Source organism: Hemiscyllium ocellatum, chromosome 18 (genome assembly GCF_020745735.1).
Source record: "Hemiscyllium ocellatum isolate sHemOce1 chromosome 18, sHemOce1.pat.X.cur, whole genome shotgun sequence".
Taxonomy (NCBI): domain Eukaryota; kingdom Metazoa; phylum Chordata; class Chondrichthyes; order Orectolobiformes; family Hemiscylliidae; genus Hemiscyllium; species Hemiscyllium ocellatum.
Window position 1 is genome coordinate 82433378 of NC_083418.1, and position 22528 is coordinate 82455905.

A 22528-nucleotide genomic window follows, 5' to 3' on the forward strand; every position below is an offset into this window, starting at 1 on the left:
TTCTGCAATCTCATCCTTAATAATAGACTCTAAAATCTTGCCAGTGATCAAGATTAGGCTGACTGCTCTATAGCTTCCTATCTTCTGCTTTTTTCCCTTCTTAAACAGGGTTGTTACATTAGTCATATTCCAGTCCTCAGATATCCTCCCTGACTCCGGTCATTCCTGAAAGATCACCAGCAATGCCTCTACCATCTCCTCAGCTATCTCCTGCTCCAAGTGATTTATCCATCTTCAGACCTTTCCATTGTGCCAGTACCTTCCCCTTAGTGATGACCACTACATTCACCTCTGGGCCGTGACTCTCTTGAAGTTCTGGTACAGTGCTGGTTTCTTCCATTGTGAAGAATGGTGCAAAGTGCCAATTCAGTTCCTCAGCCATTTCTTTGTTCCTCATTACTACATCTCCAGCCTCATTTTGCAGTGGCCCAATGTCAATTCCTGCCTCTGTTCTACCTTTCCTATGTCTAAAATAAACTCTTTCAACCTTCTTTTGAAGTCCAGATTAAATTCTCGACATGTGAAATACCTAAGTAAAGGAAAATGCATACCAGCAGACAATGTCAGATTTATGAAAATGCAACTGCTGCAAGTTTCTGTTACTGTGTGACAGAGAATGAAAGGGAAAATTGTGCACATTTATTTTGAAGACTCCTAAGATAAGAACATTATAACAGGCTGACGAACAAAGAAGGTTCTGTCCACAATGACCAACATTATTGTTCAGAATGTGAGGCTATCAACAAGAGCTGACATTTACGTTCCACATTCAATGTAGTGAAACACGCCAGAGTTCTTGACAAACTAACTGTGGGGTAAGAGTTCAGAACTGAGCCAGGTGAAGACAAGGCTGCCAATAGAACAGCGATGAGAGCAAGGATGACCAGGAAGCGTATGGGTATCACAGAAGGTTGTGGGACAGGGGAAAGTTAGAGGTTCAGCAAAATGTGAATGAGACTATTAAAATTGAGGCATTGTTGAACCTTGAGACCAACAGCAGGCCAGAATTGGGAGGTGAATATGACAATGTGTGTTAGAATACCGGCAGCAAAACTTCAGATAGGCTCCAGTTTCGACAGGTGGGCAAATGGGACAGTGGACATAACATGTCGATCTGTGTTCTCTCCTTCATCCTTTAGTAACAGTCACGGCCTGAACGTTATCGTACTGAGCATTACTGAAAAAAGACACTTCTATTGAAACTTTGTTTGAGAAGTTACTGTAAATTTTGAGAATTATTGAAACAGAGTTGAGTGATCTCTCCAGTAATGAATCTCCATTTTTCAGTTTGACATAATTGTGAAGCTTCTGGTTTGATTCTGTCGATAATCCGACCCAATGTGACAATGTGCTGTGTGCTAATTCAGTCACACAATTAAAAAATCTAAGCCACAATCTGTAGCATCAGCTATGTTTATATTTAATGAGGAGTAGGGACTTGCTGAGGTGCTGTCACTGCTAAATAAAGTCTAAACCTTTCAGAATGATGCATTAAAGGCTAAAGATAATCTACTTTTGAAAGACTTTAGGTTAAAACTCTCAAAGGACCAATTTACTTCATACAATACTTCAGAATGAACTAACCTCTGTCCCACACTGAATTCAAAACTAAAGGAATAAGACATTTTTTTATAGCAGATGTTTTACTGAAACATATTAAAGACTGGGTGAAAAATGTACCAACCCAACATGGAAATTGGGGATGCCCAGTCTGAGAGAGGGGCAGAAGCAGAGTAATTTACAAAAGGGGAGTTGATAAATATTTAAAGAGATGAGATTGCAGAGCAGTGGGTATAGAGTGAAGGATAGCAACCAGTCAGACCCAACATCGAACAGGCACAATGGGCTGGGTGACCCTCCTTTCAGTATATGTTTCAATGAAATTCTTAAACATTCACAGCACACAGGGAGGCCATTTGGCCCATTTACTAGAACTGGCAATTTGAGACAACTCAAAACTAACCTCAATACTCCCTACAGTCCTGTCACTTTCTCATTTTCAAATATTTACCCTGCCCCCCGCCTTGGTTTATTAACATTCTCTACCCCATCGACCCCCTGAAACAGACATTTTTTAAAGACCTTTATCACTTTTGAATAAATTTTGATTTCTATCTTTGTCGCAAACTGACTGAAAATTGCGTTGAAACATCAAAGGACTGCTGGAGGTAGTTGTCACTTTGCCGATCTTGTGATTGGGGGCTGGATATTTATTAGGTAATACAGCACAGTCATAGATATTGGAACTGACCAAACCTCCATCTGTTAATATTGAAACAATGAGAACCAGACAGAATGATGTTGTGCTGGGGTGACTGGGGTGACTGGGGTGACTGGGTCTATCAATTGTTCATGTTAATTAAGAGTCAGTCAGCAGTCAAACTGCTCTGCCAATCAATAAGATCAAGATTATTCTGCTCTGATTATACTCACTCCTACCTATGGATTTGAAATGGGTGACCCGTTATTTTACTGGGTTAATGCAGGCAGCTAACTGATTTACACTCTCCCGATCTAAACATTCTTTCAAATCCAAAAGCCTTCAGGTGTATTCCCTGTGTCGGATGAGGATAGAGTGCTCCTAAATTTAAGCAATTAATGATAAAAGGAACAGGCTATAATCAGGAAGAATGCAGAGCCAATTGGCCAAACCCTAAGACAAATCTCAAGCCAAAACATAGAAAGGAACATTAAGAATGCAGCAAAGTTTTGTTGATCTGCTCAGTACAGAAGCTGTGAACAAACTGGGAGAATGCCATTTGTATCAAGAAAGGACACAGGCTGCTTAATGATTATTGCAAAACAAAAGCCCAAAGAACTGGAAATGCGAAACAAGTTCAGGAATTGCTGGAAAATCTCATCAGGTCTGGCAGCATGTGTGCAGAGAAATCACAGCTAACATTTCAGGTCCAGTGTGACCCTTCTTCAGAAAGATTGCAACTTTCAGAGGCTAGACAGTCAGAGCAAAATATGCAGTTGGTTACTGTCTCAATACGCATCCAAGCATTCCAAAAGATTCCAAGGGAAATAGAAAGGTTCATGGCATTGTTTCATCTTCATCGGGAAGAAAGCACAAAATCATTGTAGCGGGACAACTTACCCACAATCCATCAGCTGCAGCATATAGGACACATGACAATGCTGTCACTTTAAAAAGATGACATTGTGCTTGGTTTTGTTTTGAAGAGAGGTTGTAAAGGCAGAGGTGCTGAAGTGTCTCGGTTTCTTGGTGGTTAACAATGGAAGGGGTGTGGCCAGCTCTTCTGGTTCAGGCTGTCTGTCGGTAGCTGGAGCAGTCACAAGATGTGAGAGGCCAGGAGAATTGCAAGCTTCAGTAAAGAATTCTTCTGAATTTCCCTGAAATCTCTCTCTGGATGTTGTTCCCTCCTGCCTGTAAGAATCTATGTGTGAATTTACCTTTTTGCCAAGGACTGTGTATATGGGATGTTACTGTATTGGGACAGTTCATTAGTTAAGTTGCTGTGTTGGGGCAGGTAAGTTTTCCAATAGTTAAGTTATTCTAAATCCCACTTACTTTTGTTCATGTTTTACTGAAGTGCTTAAATAAAATCTGTTTTACTTAAAACCGAGTGATTTGACCAGTTGCATCTCATCTGGAACATCCATTCACACCGCGCTTTTAAATAAGAAAAAGTTAGGGTCTCGACTAACTTCTTGAAATGTTTTGAGGGCAGTCTGGCCTGGTCCATAACACACAATCACAATCTATCATATCCACCACAATATAGTCCTGCATTCCAAGGTCTTCCCAAAGTGTACTGGACAAAACGACAGCGGACCTTCCTCTGCCCTACAGCTGTAGCTGAAACAGCCAGATGGAAGAGCGGTGAAGTGAAGTGGCAATGCCTGCAAGGAATGCACCAAAGAACAAAGGACATTACAGCACAGGAACAGGCCCTTCGGCCCTCCAAGCCTGTGCCAATCCACATCCTCGATCTAAACCTGTTGTCCATTTTCTAAGGATCTGTATCTCTTTGCTTCTTGCCCATTCGTGTATCAGTCTAGGTACATCTTAAATGATACTATCATTCCAGCCACGACCACCTTCCCTGGCAACGCGTTCCAGTCACCCATCATCACCTGTGTAAAGAACTTTCTACATATATTTCCCGTAAACCTTTACCCTGTCACTTTGAACTTGTGACCCCCAGTAATTGAGTCCCACACTCTGAGAAAAAGCTTCTTGCTATCCATCCTGTCTACACCTCTCATGATTTTGTAGGCCTCAGTCAGGTCCTTCCTCAACTGCCTTCTTTCCAATGAAAATAATCCTAATCTACTAAACCTCTCCTCATAGCTAGCACCCTCCATACCAGGCAACATCCTGGTGAACCTCCTCTGCACCCTCTCCAAAGCATCCACATCCTTTTGGTAATGTGTTGAGCAGAACTGTACACAGTATTCCAAATGTGGCCGAACCAAAGTCTTATACAACTGTAACATGACCTGCCAACTCTTGTACTCAATGTCCTGTCCAATGAAGGAAATCATGCTGTATGCCTTCATGACCAAGCTATTGACCTGTGTTGCCACCTTCAGGGAACAACGGACCTGAACACCCAGATCTCTCTGTATATCAATTTTCCCCAGGACTTTTGCATTTACTGTATAGTTTTCTCTTGAATTGGATCTTCAAAAATGCATCAGCTCGCATTTGCCCGGATTGAACTCCATCTGCCATTTCTCTGCCAAACTCTCCAATCTGTCTAAATTCTGCTGTATCTTCTGATAGTCTCCTTCACTATCTGCTACTCCACCAATCTTAGTGTCACCTGCAAACTTGCTAATCAAGCCACCTGTACCTTCCTCCAGATCATTTATGTATATCACAAACAGCAGTGGTCCCAGCATGGATCCCTGAGGGACACCACTGGCCACTGGCAACATCTCCTGTTGCTCAGCCTGTACTTCATCCATTTAGCTCGTACACCCTGGACCCCATGTGACTTCACTTTCCCCATCAGCCTACCGTGGGGAACCTTATCAAATACCTTACTGAAGTCCATGTTTATGACATCAACAGCCCTTCCCTCGTCAAACAACTTTGTCACTTCCTCAAAGAATTCTATTAGGTTTGTAAGCCATGATGTTCCCTGCACAAACCATGCTGCTTATCACTGATAAGCCTATTTTCCTCCAAACGTGTATATATCCAGTCCCTTAGTATCTTCTCCAGTAGCTTCCTCACTACTGACGTCAGGCTCACAGGTCTATAATTATCTGTATTATCCCTGCTACCCTTCTTAAACAAGGAGACAACATTAGCAATTCTCCAGTCCTCTGGGAACTCACCCATGTTCAAGGATGCTGCAAAGATATCTGTTAAAGGCCCAGCTATTTCCTTTGTCACTTCCCTCAGTAACCTGGGATAGATCTCATCCAGACCTGGACACTTGTTCACCTTTAATGCCTTTTAGAATACACAACACTTTCTCCCTCCTTCTACCGACTTGACCCAGAGTAATCAAAGATCTCTCCCTAACCTCAACACCCATCATGTCCCTCTCCTTATTAAGAATCTCACCCATTTTCTCTGACTCCATGCATAGCTTTCCTCCTTTGTCCTTGAGTGGGCCAACCCTTTCCCGAGCTGCCCTCTTGCTCCTTATGTATGAATAAAAAGCTTTGGGATTTCCCTTAACTCTGTTTGCTAAAAATATCCCATGACCCCTTTTAGCTCTCTTAATTTCTCGTTTTAGGTTGGTCCAACATTCCCGATATTTTTCCAAAGTTTCATCTGTCTTCAGTCGCCTAGACCTTATGTACACATCCTTTTTCCTCGTAGCTAATGTCACCTGTCATCCATGGTTCCCTAATCTTGCCATTTTTATTCCTCATTTTCACAGGAACATATCTCTCCTGAACTCTAACCAACCTCTCTTTAAAAGCCTCCCACATCCCGAATGTGGATTTCCCTCAAACAGCTGCTCCCAATCCACATTCCCCAGCTCCTGCCCAATTTTGGGATAGTTGGCCTTCCCCCAGTTTAGCGCTCTTCCTTTAGGAAGAGTCTTTGTCCATGAGTATTCTAAAACTTATGGAATTGTGATCACTGTTCCCAAAGTAATCCCACACTGAAACTTCACCCACTCGGCCGGGCTCACTCCCCAACACCAGGCCCAGTATGGCCCCTTCCTGAGTTGGACTATTTACAGACTGCTATATACAACTCTCCTGGATGCTCCTTACAAATTCTGCTCCATCCAGACCTCTGACACTGAGTGATTCCCAGTTATTGTTGGGAAAATTAAAATCTCCTATCACCTGTTGCTCCCTGTTGCTCCTACATCTTTCCATAACCTGTTTACAAATGTGTCCCTCTATCTCCCGCTCACTGTTGGGAGGCCTGTAGTACTGCCCCAACATTGTTACCACACCCTTCCTATTTCTGAGCTCTGCCCATATTGCCTCACTGTTGGAGTCCTCCATAGTGCCGTCCTTCAGCACAGCTGTGATATCCTCTCTGACCAGTAATGCCCTCCTCCATTCCCTTTTACTTCCCTCTCTATCCCGCCTGAAGCATCGATATCCTGGGATATTTAGTGGCCAATCATGCCCTTCCTTCAACCAAGTCTTAGTAATAGCAAGTCAGGCAGCATCCGAGGAGCAGGAGAGTCGACATTTCGGGCATAAGCCCTTCATCAGCAATCCCCTCGGATGCTGCCCGACCTGCTGCGCTTTTCCAGCACTTCACTCTTCGACTCTGATCTCCAACATCTGCAGTCCTCGTTTTCTCCTCAGTAATACAATAACATCATACTCCCAGATGCAAATCCAAGCCCTAGGTTCATCTGCCTTACTTGCCACACTTCTTACATGAAAACAAATGCACCTCAGACCACCTGTTCCTTTTGCGCTCATCTCTGCTCCCCTCCTACTCTTCCCCTTAGTCACGCTGACTTCATTATCTAGTTCCTTACAGACTTTGGTAGTGTGGCCGAGCGGTCTAAGGCGCTGGATTAGGGCTCCAGTCTCGACAGGGGCGTAGGTTCGAATCCCACCGCTGCCATTTCAGCTGTTCAGTTGCAACGACACAGCTTGTTAAAAAATGCCGTTTCCATTCCCGCTGTACTCCTGTTCACAAAAAAATTTGATTTGCTTCCCGGGGAATTAAATGTGTAGTGGGAAAGTGCCAAATTGTCTATGCTGTCTTGATCGTGTTCGCCTCCCGCGTGGAAAATTGCAGAACCGCTCTACTGTTGGGGCGGCACGGTGGCACAGTGGTTAGCACTGCTGCCTCACAGCGCCAGGGACCTGGGTTCAATTCCCGCCTCGGGCGACTGACTGTGTGGAGTTTGCACGTTCTCCCCGTGTCTGCGTGGGTTTCCTCCGGGTGCTCCGGTTTCCTCCCACAGTCCAAAAGATGTGCGGGTCAGGTGAATTGGCCATGCTAAATTGCCCGTAGTGTTAGGTAAGGGGTATATGTTGGGGTATGGGTGGGTTGCGCTTCGGCGGGTCGGTGTGGACTTGTTGGGCCGAAGGGCCTGTTTCCACACTGTATGTAATCTAATCTATGTAATCTAATCTAATCTACCTCCTTACTGTCCATTAACCACCTCATTAGGTTCCCATCCCCCTGCCACATTATTTTAAACCCTCCCCAACAGCGTTAGCAAAAACACCCCCAAGGACATTGGTTCCAGTCTGGTTCAGGTGCAGATCATCAATTTGTAATAGTCCCACCTCCCTCAGAACCGGTCCGAATGTCCCAAAAATCTGAACCCCTCCTTCCTGCACCATCTCTCAAGCCACGCATTCATCCTGCATATTCTATCATTCCTACTCCAACTAGCACGTGGCACTGGTAGCAATCCTGACATTACTACCTCTGAGGTCCTACTTTTTAACTTAGCTCCCAACTCCCTAAATTCTGCTTGAGGAACCTCATCTCATTTTCCCTGATATCATTGGTGTCTATCTGCACCATGACAACTGGCTGTTTACCCCCACCCACCCTTCAGAATGTTCTACAGCTGATTGAAGACATCCCTGACTGTGCACCTGGGAGACGACATCCCATTCAGGAGTCTCATTTTCAGCCACAGAACCGCCTACCTACTCCCCTGACAATTGAACCCTCTGTGACTATTGCCCTTGGATAAACAGAAGCCAATACACAACATTCCCAATGACAGACCTGAGTCTGGACTCAGAGAAACAACTTCTGACCAGAAGGTAAAGACACTCCTCACTGTGAATGGAACACATTGTGTTGGTGAAGTCAACCAACAAGAAGTTATTGCCATAGTCAACATCTTTTGCCCAAAGAAAACTGCCAATGATTGGCTCATTCAGAAAGTAAGGAAGCATGGGATATAGCAAAATTTGGTGTCTGGATATAGAATTAACTGGCCCATTGAAGACAGAGGGTAGTAGTGGATGGAAAATATTCAGCCTGGAGCTCGGTGACCAGTGGTGTTCCGCAGGGATCAGTTCTGGGACCTCTGCTCTTTGTGATTTTTATACATGACTTGGATGAGGTAGTGGAAGGATGGGTTATAAAGTTTGCTGATGACACGAAGGTTGGTGGAGTTATGGATAGTGTGGAGGTTGTTGTAGGTTGCAACGGGACATTGACAGGATGCAGAACGGGACTGATTAGTGGCAGATGGGGTTCAACCTGGAAAAGTGTGAAGTGATTCACTTTGGAAGGTTGAATTTGAATGTAGAATACAGGGTTAAAGGCAGGATTCTTGGTCATGTGGTGGAACAGGGGGATCTTGGGGTCTATGACCATAGATCCCTCAAAGTTGCCCCCTAAGTTGATAGGGTTGTTAAGAAGGCGTTTGGTGTGTTGGCTTTCATTAGCAGAGGAATTGAGTTTAAGAGCAGTGAGGTTATGCTGCACCTCTATAGCACCCTGGTTAGACCACACTTGGAATATTGTGTTCAGTTCTGGTCACCTCATTATAAGAAGGATGTGGAAGCTATAGCGAGGGTGCAGAGGAGATTTACCAGGATGCTGCCTGGACTGGAGGGCATGTCTTATGAAGAAAGGCTGAGGGAGCTAAGGCTTTTCCCATTGGAATGAGTTTGGTGAGAGGCAACTTAATAGAAGTGTACAAGATGATGAGAGGCATAGAGGGAGTGAATATTCAGAGACTTTTTCCTCGGGCAGAAATGTCCCTCATGAAAGGGCATTATTTTCAGGTGCTTGGAGGAAGGTTTAGGGGAGATGTCAGAGGTGGGTTCTTTACACAGAGAGTGGTGGGTGTGTGGAATGCACTGCCAGCGGTGGGAGTAGAGTCAGAGACACTGGGGACATTAAAGTGACTCTTGGAGAGGCAGATGGGTGATAGTAAAGTGTAGGATATGCAGGTTAGCCTGATCTGAGAGCAGGATAAAAGGTTAGCACAACATAGAAGGCCGAAGGGCCAGTACAGTGCTGTACTGTTCTATGTTCTATGTTCAAAGTACATTCTCAGAACTAACGTATCAGTCTGGATTCTGAAGGGTATATACCAGGATTGTTGGAACTCAAATGGTACAACTGAAATTATTACACTAACTCCCACCACTGGGACACTTACAATGCAACTTGGCCAAGGCGCTTCAGCACAGAAAGCAGTAACATTTGATCTGACAGATGTGAGGGGACCAGCAGTGGGGGGACTCCCACCTTGAGATCACTAATCTACACACAGTGGCAGAAGAGATGAAGAATATTCCCATTGAGGCAGTCCAGGATTTACAATGATTGTGCCTGGACAGGATCAATGTTACAGGAAGTTTAATGTGATGCTATATTGTGCTTCAGTGAAAAAGCAATTCCAACAACCAACCCTGCACATTCAAGGCACTGAAGTGTGAGCTGGAATGGCCTCATCCATCCCAGGATCACCACACAGACTGATGTCGCTGAGTACTGTGTGATCTAAAGAAGAACATCTCACATGGTGCAACTTGGACTGGTGTCTCAGGAGCATTAGGCTGACCCTCTGGTCATTCAGTAATATTACCATCACTACCACCCCCCCACCCCCCCTGCTGTGTGACCTTATCATGAGAGTCCAGAAAGTAGTAGCTAAATAGAGAATCCGTGGGATCAGGAATCATAGACTTCACCATTCAATGGCATGGGAAGCTAGCTTGTTCTCATTAATATTGGGTTCATAAGAATTGGGTGGCACAGTGGCTCAGTGGTCAGCACTGTTGCCTCATAGCACCAGGGTCCTGGGTTCAATTCCAGCCTCAGGGGACAGTCTGTAGGGAGGCACTGAGGCACATTCTCCCAGTGTCTGCGTGGGTTTCCTCCCACAATCCAAAGATGTGCAGGTCAGGGTGGATTGGCCATGCTGAATTGCCCATACTGTTCGAATAGGTGCATTAGTCATGAATAAATGTAGGGGGTGGGTTGTGTGTTGCCCTTCAGAGCATCAGTGTGAATTTGATGGGCCAAGTGACCTGTTTCCACACTGTAGGGATTCTATGAGAATTTTGAGGAATCTCGAAGATTCAGAAATGGGGTGTTCCACAGTTTTGCATCTTCAACTGCCCATTTTCCTAGGTTTTGAAATTTCTTACACAAAACTCCATCATACACACGGCTCTGACGGCTTTCAAGCTTTATCAAGTAAATATGGTCATGCCTGTGAAAGTTATGACCTCGGCGTAGAGGCTGAATAGGCTGGGGTGGTTTTTCCTGGAGTCTGAGGAGTGACCTGAAACAATTGAACATGAGTTTACTATCATCCCTGTGCCTAACCAAAAGTTGTTTAAATGTCCCTAATGTATCTGACTCTACTCCCACCACTGGTAATGCATTCCATGCACCCACAACTCTAAGTGAAGAACCTACTTCTGACATCTCCCCTAAACCATCTTTTAATTTATCCCTCGTGATAGACATTTCCATCCTGGGAAAAAGTCTCTGACTATTCACACTCTCTATGCCTCTCATTATCTTGTACACCTCTATCACGTCACCTCTCATCCCTCTTCACACTAATGAGAAAAGCCCTAGCTCCCTCAACCTTTCTTCATAAGACATGCCCTCCAGTCCAGGCAGCATCCTGGTAAACCTCCCCTGCACCCTCTCTAAAGCACCTGCACCTTTCCTATATTGAGGTAACCAGAATTGAACACAATATTTCAAGTGAGGTCTAACCAGGGCTCTATGGAGCTGCAGCATAATCTCACGGCTCTTAAACCTATTCCCCTGCTAATGAAAACTAACATACCATATGCCTTTTTAACAACCCTAACAACTTGGGTGGCAACTTTAAGAGATTTATGGACATGGGACACCAAGATCCCTCTGATCCCTCTGCATTCAAATTTGCCTGTCCAAAATGAATCACTTCACACCTTTCCAAGTTGAACTACATCTGCCATTTATCAGCCCAGCTCTGCATCCTGTCAATGTCCTATTGCAACCTACAACAACCCTCCACACTGTCCACTACTCCACCAACCTTTGTGACATCAGCAAACTTACTAACCCATCCTCCCACTTCCTCATCCAAATCATTTATAAAAATCAAAAAGAGCAGAGATCCCAGAGCAGATCCCTGAGGAAAGCCATCAGTCACCGAGCTCCAGGCTGAATACTTTCCATCTACCACCATGCTCTGTCTTCAATTGGCCAGCCAATTCTGTATCCAGACAGCATGATTTCCCTGTATCACATACCACCTTACTTTCTGAATGAGCCTACCATGAGGAACCTTATCAAACCCATTGCTAAAATCCACGTACACCACATCCACTGCTTGACCTTCATCAATGTGTTTTGTCACATCCTCAAAGAATTCAGTGAGGTTTGTGAGGCATGTCTTGCCCCTCATAAAGCCATGTTGACCATATCTAATCAAACTATGCTTTTCCAAGTAATCATAAATCTTGTCTCTCAGAACCTCTTTAGTACTTTGCCCATCACAGATGTAAGACTTGTAGAGACTTATAAAATCATGAGGTGCATGGTTAGGGTAAATAGACAAGGTCTTTTCCCTGTTTTGGGGGAATCCAGAACTAGAGGGCATAGGTTTAGGATGAGAGAGGAAAGATATAAAAGGAACCTAAGAGGCAACTTTTTTCATGCAGAGGGTGGTGTGTGTGTGGAATGGGGTGCCAGAGGAAGTAGTAAAGGCTGCTACAAGTGCAATATTTAAAAGATATCTGGGTGGGTTTAGAGGGATATGGACCAGGTGCTGGCAAATGGGACTAGGTTAATTTAGGATATCTGATCAGCATGGAAGAGTTGGATCGAATGGTCTGCTGTACAGTTATATGACTCTATGGCTGAGGGTCTCATGAATTTATAAAAAGCCAATGGTGGGGGTAGGGTCTTGTCACCAATCGTCCTTTCAATGCTGCCCATATGTCACTAGTTTAAAAACTAAACTCATTTGATCAGACGTCACATGATCAGTTATCACGTTGCTGTCATGTAATCAATAACACCGCCAACAAAAGTGTGCAGCTTTACAGAACGAGTAGAGAGCTGCATGCTGCTATGAAATGGCATCATTTCTAGGTCAGAAGGATTTGGTACCTGACTGTGTGTGTAAGAACTGAAGTTTCACGTTGCTAAATAGGCTGCTGGCTTGACAGCTTGAAAGATGGCAACCTAGAAACCACTCTCCTTTGGAATAACTGCTGTGCCAGGGACATATGCCAGGCCCTAGAGAGTTCTCAACCTCCCTGTACTCATTTATAATGGCCTCATTTGAGTTTTGGGGGGCATTGAAAGTTGTCTGTGCTTTAAGAAGTTGGTGGATAAATTGCACTCGAACTGCCAGTTCCAGCTTTCGTCATTTCTACATCTACATGTGGAAATGTATTCAACTACACAATTCAAATTAGACCCTTACTTTTCTTAAAATTGGAAAATCCCACACATTTACATCTCAACTTTTAAAAACTTAATAAAAGCAGAACCATTTAAAGAAAAATCAACAATAAATAAAACAATAAAATACAAATGTTAACTAAGATTTAACTGAGTCAATTTGGGTGACCCAGCTGCTCAGTGGTTAGCACTGCTGCCTCACAGCGCCAGGTGCCCGGGTTCGATTCCCCCCACAGACGATTGTCTGTGTTGAGTTTGCACATTCTCACTGTGTCTGTGTCAGTTTCCTCTGGGTGCTCCCACTTCCTCCCATTGTCTGAAGATGTACAAGTTAGGGTGGATTGGCCATGCTAAATTGACCATGGTGTCCAGGGATGTGTAGTCCAGGTGGATTACCCAAGGGGAATGCAAGGTTACAGGGTAGAGGGATGTGGGTGGGTCTGGGTGGGATGACCTTCAGAGGATCAGTGTGGACTCAATGGGCTGAATGGCCTGCTTCCACACTGTAGTGTTTCTATGAAGTTCACCACTTCAACAAAATCTCAAACTGAACATTCTGGTTGGCTCAGTTGGGGTCCATTCCAAGGACATTCCATGATCCAGTATTTAGATTAGAGTGGTGCTGGAAAAGCACAGCAGTTCAGGCAGCATCCGAGGAGCAGGGAAATCGATGTTTTGGGCAAAAATCCTTCATCAGGAATAGAGGTAGGAAGCCTCCAGGGTGGAGAGATAAATGGGAGGGGAGTGGGGGTGAGGAGAATGCAGCAAAGAGTACAATAGGTGGATGGGGTGGGGATGAAGGTAATAGGTCAGGGAGGAGAGTGGTCTGTTGCTCCCGATGCGGTCTCCTCTACACTGGGGAGACTGGACGCCTCCTTGCACAGCACTTCAGGGAACATCTCCAGGACACCCACACCAATCAACCACACCGCCCCGTTGCCCAACATTTCAACTCCCCCTCCCACTCTGCCAAGGACATGCAGGTCCTGGGCCTCCTTGACCGCCGCTCCTGCACCACCAGACGCCTGAAGGAAGAACGCCTCATCTTCCGCCTCGGAACACTTCAACCCCAGGGCATCAATGTGGACTTCACCAGTTTCCTCATTTCCCCTCCCCCCACCTTACCCAGTTCTAACCTGCCAGCTCAGCACCATCCTCATGTTCTGTCCTACCTGCCAATCCTCCTTCCTACCTATCCCCTCCACCCTCCTCTCTGACCTATCACCTCCATCCCCACCTTCTTCCACCTATTGTACTCTTTGCTACCTTCTCCCCAGCCCCACCCCCCGCTATTTATCTCTCCACCCTGAAGCCTCCCTGCCTTCAGTCCTGATGAAGGGCTTTTGCCCGAAATGTCGATTTTCCTGCTCCTCGGATACTGCCTGACCTGCTGTGCTTTTCCAGCACCACTCTAATCTAGACTCTGGTTTCCAGCAACTGCAAGTCTCACTTTTACCGAGTTGATTTTAACCTTACTGCGAATCCTCTTGCAGTGATGCCTACATTGAAGAAGTTCTCCTCCTTTCTCCACAAGAATCTCAGTGAGTCTCTCTCTCACTGCAACCACAAAGTTATCTCCTCTACCCTGAAGCTCTTCAACCATGTCCTGAAACAGACTCACTACCACAGCCACATCTGCTTCCTCAGTGCCTGCCTCTGACCAAATGATCCAGTATTTGTTCATTGATTGCAGGATGCTATCTTTAGAATTATACACAGCTGTTTCGGGATGGGTTAAAGAGGGTGCAGAATTAGTACTTGTATCACCAGGTGTAAAACAGCTGAGACGGTCACCTGTCTGTCCGTCACAACTCACCGCGTTTCCTTTCACACTGGAACACGAACACCAATCCGTCACCAGGCAATGCCAGTGTGCTGAGAATGACCACCAGTACAGCCTGGAAGCACTGAAGCAAAGAGGATGGGTACACTGAAGGAGAATTGGATAATTTAGTTGTGTATTATGTACAGTTCTTGGCGTCACATTATAGGAAGGATGTGAATGTTTTGGAGAGAGTGCAAGAATAGTTTACAAGAATAGTTCCAGGGTTTGAGGGACTTCAATGACGAGGATAGATTGAAGGGTTGGGACTGTTCTCCCTGGAGAAAAGAAACATAAGAGGAGATTTCATCAAGGGATTTTCAAGATCAAGATGAAGAGAGTCTATTGGGAGAAGCTGTTTCCACTCATACAGGAATAAGATCGAGAGGGCACTGGTTTAAAATGGCCTGCAAAAGAAGTGAGGGAGGAATGATAAACTGTTTTCACTCAGTGAGTTGTTAGCATTTGGAATGCACTGCCTGGAAATATTGTGGAGATAAGTTCAACAGAGTATTGAAATGGTTATTTAAATAGTAATATTGTACAAGGGAATGGGGGGAAAGCAGGAGATTGGTACGAGATAAAGATAATCATTCAATGAGTTGGTGCAGGCACAAGCCTGTTCCTGGGTTTTAACAAGTCTGTGAAACATGAGCGGGGAAGGAAGAGAGGGATCTGTCACTGTGACTGGGAGAACATCAGCAGAGGGCTCTTGGATGGATAGTCCAGTTCTGGTGCAATTTTATGCAATGACGTGGAAATGGCCTCCTATGACAGTAGGTGATGTCATTACAGGAGTCAGTAAGTTACAGAATTACTTCATTGTATCACCATTAGCTGAGTGAGCTGTGACCAAGGGAGACTCTCCAGTGACAGTATAAACTTGTGCCTCTGATTTGATTTCACATCTATCCCACGATGCCCTTTCAGTGGTTTCAGGGAAAGCTAACAGCAGACCGTCAAGCTACAAAGGTCGAGCTTGTTTAGTTGTACCCTGATGTCTCCAGTACCAGGATGTAAACACAGACCTGTCCGACTGAGTTCAGCACTTGAGTAATTGTTGACCTTCTGAAACAAAAACGGCTGCTGGTTACTCACGGTTTAACCCCCTGGCAGGGTGACTGCTCTACTCCATACCTCCCACCTGACTGTCTCATCATCACTATTCTTTTAAATGAAGACATTTCTCCTCGTCTCAGTCCTAAATGGATGACTTCTTTGTTCAGAGACTGTTAGCCCCTAGTTTTAGAATCTCCAGGCTGGGGAAATCATCCTCTTAGTGTCAACCCCAAGAAGAGCAATTTGACAATTCCAAATGCGAGGAGCAGAAGGGTGGGACTGGAGGCAGTCTTGACGTACTCACATAAGTACTCACTTACTGATAAATATGTTACAAACAAATACTGTTCACCCAATTCGCTTTTACCAAAGTACAGCACAATTCCCACAGCGGGGGTGGGGGTCTTGGTGGTGGTGGTGGGGGATGGGGGTGGGTGGGTGGGTGAGGGAGGGTCAAAAATTCACTGCCCAGTCAGTTGAATAAGGCAGAAACACTGTCGACTCCTTTCAAAGGCCCCTGGATCTGCCCTGACCTGCTGGTATCTGCAAGACTGCGGATCAGGGTCTGGGAAATGAGATTAGAATGGACAGCTCGATGTTTCTCAGTCAGTGGGAACACAGTGGGATGAATACTTCTTTCTGTGCTGCATGTTTTCTGTGCTTCACTGATGAGTTGGGCTCCTCCGATAATTGAGGATGGAGTTAGAACATAGAATGTACAGCACAAGAGTTAGTTGTAGAGTCTCCTTGATCTGACCCATTGGTTGAGGGATTGTCTTGCTCTGTCTCTTGCAGGTTGCATCTGGTTGGCTCTGCCTTGTAAACTCACCTGGTCAATGTGTCAGTTTGAAGCATTTCCTGGCATGATCTCTTGCACTCTTCATGAACCTGGGGTTGATTCTTGACTTGATGGTAATGGTTGAGTGAAGGATATGTCAGGTCATGAGACTGCAGGCTGTGATTGAATACAATTCGTCTGAAGCTTACAGCACCTCACAGATGTTCAGCTCCTCAGATGCTGCCTGACTGGCTGTGCTTTCCCAGCACCACACTCTTGACTCTGTTTCCATCATATAATCCCCATCCCTTCAGTATTTGTAAAGTCTGGCTAGCTCCTGAATGGTACGGGGGGCAGTAACATGGTTGTAAATTTTAAAAAGGGGAAACAGTCAAATACAAAAAAGATCAAGAACAGGCAGCTTTAAAATCCTGAGAGTCCGTGATGAGTTCGGTTTAGCCTGAGACCACAGTTGTTTAATTGATCGTTAGTCACAATGGAATTTGTAGCTATCCTCGCCTTCTCTCTGAATGGCTATTTCTCCCATTTGCTTTTTACTGGGCACTATCCTCATGATGCTTTGTGAAAACTGAGAGAGAGAGAGAGAGAGAGAGAGACACAGATAGAGAGAGAGAGACAGGGATAGATAGACAGATAGAAAGAGAGAGAGAGAGAGAGACAGAGACAGAGAGACAGAGACAGAGACAGAGAGACAAAGAGAAACAGACAGTCAGAAAGACTCCATGTTTGCTGTATGAATCCATTTTATTCTCTCTACTCTGCAAAGACATTGTTGCATGAAATACAGTTGATTTGTGTATTCCTACGTTTAGTTTAATTGTTTTGTTCTACAAATATTCTACAAATAATTTTAATTTCAATATTTGAAAATTTCAGCAATATGTAGAACAATGTAGAACTTGCTACCAAGTTCCAGTCATTTTGATGCCATCTGCAGCAGATTTGATGGGTCAAATGGCTTAAATCTGCTTCTATATCTTACGGTGTATATTAATCGGAGTTCAGACTGGACCTTACTGATGCTTTTGTGAGCTTGGCTTGATTGGGTCAGCTGATCATTCTACTAATCTTAAGTCATGGTTTTCCTTCTTGAAACAATTCTAGTTGATGAAAGGTGCCTGGTATGAAAACCAGATGATGCAAATTGATAACTGATCGCCCATTTTCATCACTGACATCACAAAAGCCAAGTTCAAAAGCTCCTACCCATGGTCCCTCTGGGTTTCCATGCCCTGCCATGACCCTGCACCCTCTACGCTCTGGGTGTATTGCACCAATGGCCTTATACAAACTTATATTCAACTACTGACAAATCAATTCAGAATCAACTTTTTAAAAAGCCAGCTGCTCTTACACCTTATCAAAGTGCCAATCGAACATTGTCATTCATTGTTTCAATAGCAGAAGCTTTAGCTCTTCGCAGATCTCTTCATCTGATTGAAATAAATACATAGACATCGAAAAAACAGATCAAAGAAAGAATAATTTAACAACTCAAAAACTTTTAATTAAAGTTAACCCTCCATTTGTGCCCATAGAAACATGTTCCTGTTGAGCTGATCCATTAATGAGTCCTGGAACTCAGCCATGAATTCATAACAAGGTCATCTGAAGAAACAGATGTCTGGTTGTCTGTTTCTGTTGATACACTTGCCAGGTGATGAGAATCTGGCCTATGCACAATTCCCAGCAGCAGCCCATTGTCAAGTCCTCACCATTAGAGTAAGTGAGAATGAACCGAAGAATACTGGATCATGTCATGGGGTAAATGTATACCTCACCCAAGCAAAGCAAGGAAGGAATTAAACTAGGAAGAAAAACTGAACAAAAGTAAGTAAACAATTAACCATTTAGTGCCTTTCATGATCTCAGAAATCCCAAAGTGCTTTACATTTCAAGAAATATTCTTTGAAATGTAGTCAATTATTCCATCATAGGAAATATAGCAATTAAATTATACACAGCAGGCTCTAACAAACAGCAATGTAAAAATGAACAAATAATCTGAGTGCAATCATGGATTGAGGAATAAATATCAGCCAAATCACTGGGGAGGTTTCCTTGTTCGTCTTTAAAAAGTGTCATCTGAATGTTTCTCACCAGCATCTAAGAGGGTACTCAATGCCTCAAATTTGCATCTCATTGAAAAGGCAGCAGCTCCAACAGTATGGCACTCCCTCTGAACGGCACTGGAAGATCATCTGTGCTTTTCTGTTCACTTTTCTAGAGTGGGATTTAACCCATAGTCAGAGTGGAAAGTACCACCGACAGAGCTAAGGCTAGATCCAAGTGAATTATTTTGCGTTGTGCTTTTTTTGGTCATTTTAAATTAACAAAGAGTTTGTTTTCTTTGTGAATGATGCTAGTATATTACAGAACCTTTGTTGTATATAAACTGGCTTGTTAATCATTCCATTCCTGAGGAGTGGACCAGTCGCTTAATCATGCAGGGTACAATATGTCAAACACAGCCCATCGACAGCAACATTCCCAGCTGTGTCAAACTCTGCCCACTGCGGTGACTCTACCTGTCTGGAGAAGTTATTGTTGCCTGTCTTCTATCTGTGTCAGCTTAATCCATCCAAATCAGCCACTGGACCTAAATCAGCTCCTGTAACACAAGTTCCCTCTTCTATCTTTGTCAGTTAATTACAAAATATCTAATGTTAATTTTAACAATGTCTTCAGGAACAGCCTCAATAGAACACAGTTTGAATTCGGTGTCAATTCTCACTCTCCTTGGATTTCCTATTGCTCAGTAGCAGGCCAATGCTGCACTTTCTTTTGAAGAGAAATGACTGTTAAGTTTGAAAGCAGCAGTACCCAATCACAGGGGAGGGTAAGGTAAATTGTATGGGAATTGCAATGGGAGAAAGATGGGAGATAATCAGTGGTATGATGTCCATACCCAACAATAATTCACTCCTAAGACTCAATCCAAAATCTCTGATATTAGCATGATCATTATTCAAGACTTATCTATACAGTTTTAATCAGAATTTATCTGAAGATTTATACGTGAGTGCCCCGATGACACTCACCTTGAACCTCAGGCAGAGCGCAAACTCATGAACATGACTTCAGCACTTTTCGCAAATCCTTATCCCATCTCTCAAATTTCTGGAATTGTCTGACAAAAGGCCACTTGTATCTTTCCCATCAAATATTATAAAGATATGAGCAGGTTCTGTGCTTGATTTATACTCACTATACATCTACACATGTTCATTATAGACACAACAAGCATTCATCTCAGTAAACTTGCTTCCAAATTAAAAAAACCTTTTAATGTAGGTCTACAAATGGCATCAAACAATGAAAAACAAAGAACCCAGTCTGAGCTACTGTGTGAAAATCAAAAACCTATTCATGAGTTTTAGCCTAAACTCCAGGCAATGTAATTCTGGGGACATCAAGGGATAAGCAGTTAGTGTCGGAAAGTGACAGAGGCGGATGGATGATAGGGCAGTTCTAATGGGCTGAATAATATCCTCATGCTCCTGCATTCTCTTACTTTTATTGGGTTGGTCAAAGGGAGTTCAGAATAGATTAATTTATATTTCTAACAGCTGATTGTTTAACAACGATTTCAGACATTAAATTATTAATATGTTTTCAGAAGTGGTGAACACATTGATCTTGAAAGGATAGTACTAAAATGGACAGATACTGAACACATTTGCATGAAATTCTTGTGATTCTATTTTAGCATGATCTATTCCACTTTTTAAATCAAAGTATGTGATAAGAAAGAACAGAGGAGTTTCCCAGTATCGGACGATTGTCCGTGTGAAGTTTGCACATTTATTCTCTCTCAGTGTTGGTTTCCTGATGAAGGGCTCTGGCCCGAAACGTCGAATTTCCTGTTCCTTGGATGCTGCCTGACCTGCTGTGCTTTAACCAGCAACACATTTTCAGCTCTGATCTCCAGCATCTGCAGACCTCACTTTTTGCCTCCCACAATCCAAAGATGTGCAGATTTGGTGGATTGGCCATCCAAAACTATCTGTAGTATCCAGGGGTGTACAAGCCAGGTGGATTAGCCATGGGAAACGCAGGGTTACAGGGACAGGATAGGGAGGTGGGTTAGAGAATCATAATCATATCGTACAGAAACTGACCCTTCAGTCCAACTGGTTTATGCCAACCATGTTCTCAAATTAAACTCATCCCACCTGTTTGACCCATATCCCCCTAAACTTTTCTTATTCATGTACTTATCTCAATGTCTTTTATGTTATAACAATACCTGCATCCACCATCTTCTCTGGCAGTTCATTCCACATGCAAATCGTTCTTTGTGTCAGAAAGTTGCCACTCACATCCTTTATAAACCTTTCTCATCTCACCTTAAAAATACCCCCCCCCCCCCCCCCCCCCAAGTTTTGAACTCCCCTACTCTGTAGAAAACATCTTTGCTATTCACCATATCAATGCCCTCATGTTATGATCTTCTATAAGGTCACCCCTTAACCTCCTACATTCCAGTGAAGCAAGTCCCAGTCTATCGTGCCTCTCCTTATAACTCAAGCCCTCCAGTCCTGGAAACAACCTGGTAAATCTTTCCTGAACCCTCTCCAGTTTTATAATATCCTTCCTATAACAGGGTGACCAGAATTGGACAGAGTACTCCAGGAAAGGCCTCACCAACATCCTGTACAACCTCAACATGACCGTCCCAACATCTATACTCAAAGGTTTGAGTAAGGAAGGTAAGTGTGCCAAATGCCTTCTTCACCACCCTGTCTACCTGTGACGCGGATTTCAAAGAACTTATCTACCCTAATCTCTAGGTCTCTCTGTTCTTACAACACTACTCAAGGCCTGGCCATTAATTGTGTAAGTCCCACCCTTGTCTGTTTTACCAAAATGCAATACCTCACATTTATTCACATTAAACTCCATGATTCATTCCTCAGCCCATTGACCCATTTGATCAAGATCCCATTATAATCTTAGCAAACCTTCTTCACTTTCTACAATGCCACCAATTTTGGTATCATCTGCAAACCTACTAACCATGCCTTCTATATTCTCATCCAAATCAGTGATATAAATGACAAACAACAGTGGACCCAGAAACAAATCCCTTTGGAACAATCCTGTGGTTACTGGTCTCCAGTCCTAAAAACAACCCTCCACCACTACCCTCAGACTCCTACCGTAAAACTAATTTTTATATATAATTGGCAAGCTCACCCGGAATCCCATGGAATCTTCAAAGTCTACAAAACCATGAAGGGTACAGACAGGATGGATAGAGATAAGCTTTTTCACAGGATGAGGGATTCAATAACGAGAGGTCACACTATCAAGGTGAGAGGAGAAAAGTTTAATAGGGATACACGCGGAAAGTACTTTACACAGAGGGTGGGAGGTGCCTGGACCGTGTTGCCAGCAGAGGTGGTAGAGGCAGGCACGGTAGATTCATGTAAGGTGCATGAGTAGGTGGGGAGCAGTGGGATACAGATGCCTAGGAATTAGGTGTAGACAGTAGATTTGGATTGGTTCAGGCTTGGAGGGCCGAAGGGCCTATTCCTGGGCTGTAAATTTCCTTTGTTTTTTGTTCTTTGTTCTGATCTAACTTTACTAATTAGTCTCCCATGTGGAACCTTCTCAAAAGTTTTATTAAAGTCCATCTAAAGTCCACCACTCTGACCTCATCAATCTCTTTGGCTGTTTCCTCAAAAACCCAATCAAGTTTGTGAGACAGAATTTCCCTCACACCAAACCGCTGACTATCCCTCACCATTCCTTGCCTCTCCCAAATGCATGTACATCCTATCTTTCAGAATTGCATTCAACAACTTACCCATCACCAATGTCAGGCTCATGGGTCTATAGTTCCCAAGCTTTTCCTTATAGCCTTCCTTAAATAAAAGCACAACATTAACCACCCTCTAGTGCCCTGAAACCTCATCTATATTGATGAATGACATTAATATTTCTGTGAGGGCCCCACAATTTCCTCCCTAACTTCCCACAACATCTGGGATATACTTGATCAGGTCCTGGATATTTGTCGTCCTTCATGTTT

The 22528-nt window shown here is 43.8% G+C and overlaps 1 protein-coding gene and 1 non-coding gene across 8 annotated transcripts in view; one reads left to right on the plus strand and one right to left on the minus strand.

Moving 5' to 3' along the window:
* The window catches only part of LOC132824520 (SH3 and multiple ankyrin repeat domains protein 2-like), a 1314713-nt gene that overhangs the window by 700706 nt on the left and 591479 nt on the right, over positions 1-22528 (minus strand). The gene's annotated exons all lie outside the window — the stretch shown is intronic.
* On the plus strand, positions 6949-7030 carry trnap-agg (transfer RNA proline (anticodon AGG)). The gene has a single exon. It is a non-coding gene; the product is annotated as a tRNA-Pro (tRNA).